Source organism: Sciurus carolinensis, chromosome 2, assembly GCF_902686445.1.
Source record: "Sciurus carolinensis chromosome 2, mSciCar1.2, whole genome shotgun sequence".
Lineage (NCBI taxonomy): Eukaryota > Metazoa > Chordata > Mammalia > Rodentia > Sciuridae > Sciurus > Sciurus carolinensis.
The window spans coordinates 123079107-123082830 of NC_062214.1; the positions used below are offsets into that span (position 1 = coordinate 123079107).

Below are 3724 nucleotides of genomic sequence, written 5' to 3' on the forward strand. Positions count from 1 at the left end.
ATTCCTAGATTTTTAACTCAGATGATGTGTAGAGCACCCAAAACCATGGACTTTTAGAAGGCAGCTCCCTCTAACATCAGGCTCTTGAACTTTTACAGCATATTAACCATAAATGATAATTTATTAATCTGTTTATATATATATATTTTTTTTTATATTTTTTTTATTTATTTATTTTTTTTTTGGTGCTGGGGATTGAACCCAGGGCCTTGTGCTTGTGAGGCAAGCAAGCACTCTACCAACTGAGCTATTTCCCCAGCCCTCTGTTTATATTCTTGATGATATTGTTCTAATACATGCAGGAAACATTTGCAGATGTGTTACATTCTTGCTTGAAATGTTAAAATGGGCTCTTAAACAATTAAAATATAATAAATCCTTTATTTTAGCTAAGAGACTTTAGTGATATGACCCTTACAGTCACATAAAATACACCTACATCTCTCACGTTTACTCTTTGTACTTTAATCACCCTGGGGTTTCTTTTATATCCTTTAAATATCCCAAGTTTATTCTCTCATTATGCATAACTCTGAGCCCCATGGCCTACAATAGAACCAGAGAAATGAGAGGTACTCACTGAAAAACAATATTTGTTAAATATACAATTAAATTCTGGCTAGAATTCCCGCTTGATTCCTTATTATAAAATCTATTAACAAAGTACATGCTGAATCAATAATTTTTTCATGGAAATTTTTACTTCCTGGTTTCGAAGTGTGTAAATCACAGGATTCATCACTGGAAAGATGACTGTGTGAAAAAAAGAAACCACTTTGTCAGCAGGTAAGGCCCTGAACGGCCGAGTATAGATGAAAATTGCTGGCCCAAACATAAGAAGTATAATAATGACGTGTGTGGTGCACGTGGACATGGCCTTGCTCTTCCCCTCAGAAGCTGACCTATGAACATGACAAAGGATGACAGCATAGGAGGCCAGAAGGCCCAGGAAGCACAGGAGGGTCATTAATTAGGCCACTATTGAAGACCATCAGGAGCTCCACCACAAAGGTGTCAGTGCAGGCCAGCTTGATGACCTGTGGCACATCACAGAAGAAGTTGTCCAGCTGGTTTGGGTCACAGAAGGGCAGGCGGAGAATGAGGGCCACCTGGATAATGGAGTGGATAAAGCCTCCAAGCCACAGAGCCAGCAGCATCACATAGCAGGCTCTAGGGCTCATGACAGTTGAGTAGTGCAAAGGCCGGCAGATGGCCATGTAGCGGTCAAAGGCCATGACCACAAGGAGTAGCCCCTCCCCACCTCCAAGGAAGTGCAAGAAGAAGAGCTGGGTGATGCAGCCTCTGTAGGAGATCACCTTCCTCTCAGAGAGGAAGTCCGCCAGCATCCTGGGAGCCACGATGAAGGAGTAGGAGGCATCCAGGAAGGCCAAGTTGCCCAGGAAGAAGTAGAGAGGGGCTGTGAGCCCAGGGTCTGACCTTATGGTGAGGATGATGAGGAAGTTTCCAGGAAGGATGATGAGGTAGAAAATCAGGATCAGCACAAAGACCAGAAGTTGAATCTCTCGAGACTGGGTCAGACCAAGGAGGATGAATTCAGTCACCACTGTCCCATTTTCTATCTCCATCAGCTCTCCCTATAGAACAACAGGGAACAGAGAGTTAATTCCTATCTCTTCCATCTAGATTTTAACTCTTCTTGAACCAAAAGCAGGAATTTTCCACATCTATGTAAAATACCCTCTCTGCATAACCTAAGGCATCTCTTCTACCTTAATGCAGCCATATTTCATAACTGCCAACACCCGGGCCCTATAGCCACGATCTATCTTCTGCTTCAATCCTGTGCTTCTATTTAACAGTTCTCTCATAGGAGACTCCGGGAGACCACTGCTTTGCATTTGTTACTGATTTCCAGGAGCATATGAAAATATTTCTGATTGAGAAAATACTTAGCCCCCAATTATTGAGGTCTTCAGGTTTTTATTTGAATGGGGGATGGATAGGGAGTGACATCAAAGGGGAATGGCAAAAATGATCTCAAGTGCACTATATTATGATGGCTTCACAGATGAATTTAATGTGCCATAACCTTTGAACTAGATAGCAGTTGGTGCACATTCATTACATGTAAATTATACCTTAGGAATGTTGAACTAAAAGGTTAAAGAAAACTCTATTTACTGGCGATATTTTCTTTTTCTCATAGAATATCAAGTCATTGACCTAGTCTAAATAAAAAGGCTCTTAGTCACTCTGAAGGGAAAAATATCTGAGTTTTAATCCAAATTGGGAATGTTTTCACTGCAGGGGATAAGCATAATAATCAACTGGAATGAAAACAGTATAGCAGAATTTCCATACATGTATTATTTTTTTCTTATTCTTTTAAGCTCTATTTTTGAAGGTTTTATAGTTTTCATAGACTCAAGGTATAATTGGATCTAAAATATACAAATAAATTATGTGAATTGCTAGTGCATGCTCCAAAGGGTTTCTAGTAGAGATGAAAAATTTTAAAACCAGAATCATGAGTCAGAGAAAAACACCAAGGTACATTAACTTTAACTGAGAGGAGAGTGAAAGAGGAAAAGGAGAAAAGGAAAAAAAAAAAAAAAAAAAAAAAACTTTTAAAAACCAGTTAAGTCCCAAATTAAGAAATTAAGGAAAATACTTAACAATGGCATATCTTTTCAAAACATCAAGGAGCTTCTCCTTTAATATATAATTCTAGTATTTCCACATTCAGTCAAAACCAAGAGTTAGGAAGTACTTTATATCACTTAGGCACACACATATTCATGTGAAAACATGCACACCACCCCAACACAAAAGACACACATCATATCCCAAGGAAAAACAAAGCACAAATATTTACACATTAAACCATCAAAACCAACTTTTGTATTTTCTTTTCTTTTCTTTTTCTTTTTTTCACTTAGCTATTTATTGGCCATAATATTTGCCAAAAGGCACTTTTGTGCATAAAACCCACTATTAGAAAAGTAAATTAGAAATCCCTTTCTACTTATTTTAAAGTTGAGTTCATCTTCAACATTTTACGCACTCTTTTAAAAATTAAGGGTATGTTTAGATCATAGGAGAAACTTCTAAGTATCTCCAAGTTTAGGTGCTGCAGATTCTCCACTGTGCCTTGATTTATTCCCTGTCATTCGCCTGTATTCTCCTATCGACCCCTTGACATATGGAGCTCTTTCCCATTAACATTTTGATTCCCTGTGTGTCCCTCTGTGAGTTTTCTATGCTCCTTTGTGGTACTTGCCGTTCTCATTGCATGCTCATCACAGATTCAGAGACTGAAGATGCATACTTACAAGGTGGACTTTGCTCTAGGGAAAATGAAGTAAGTCCCTGAAACAGAAAAGCACGGAAATCTCTGCAAAGGCAAGTTTTTTGTTCTAAATATATTGAGAGGAACCGCTGTCAGTGGATGTCTAAATAGACACCTGAATGTTTGCTATTATCTCTACACCATTGTGTCCATTCCGGCTGCGACAAAAATTCACAGACGCTGGTAGCTGGTATTGCAGGAGCGGTGCCAGGGCACAGCGAGAGAGCGGAAATCTACGCTCGGCTCTGCTCCTGCCTGGAGTCCAGGATGTTGGTAGGAAGTTCATGGAGCAGGCATTTGAGGCCTCGATCCCCACCGCAGCTCAGGCACTAATTCTCCCACGTGTCTTCTTTATATTTTCTCATTGCTTCTTAAAATGTTTCTTTTATTATATTTAACTCCTTTGTCACTAAA

At 39.2% G+C, this 3724-nt stretch overlaps 1 pseudogene; it reads right to left on the minus strand.

The window, feature by feature from the left end:
* Positions 1–655: 655 nt before the first annotated feature.
* LOC124977781 (olfactory receptor 4N4C-like) lies at positions 656–1586 on the minus strand (annotated as a pseudogene).
* Between the last annotated feature and the right edge of the window lie 2138 nt (positions 1587–3724).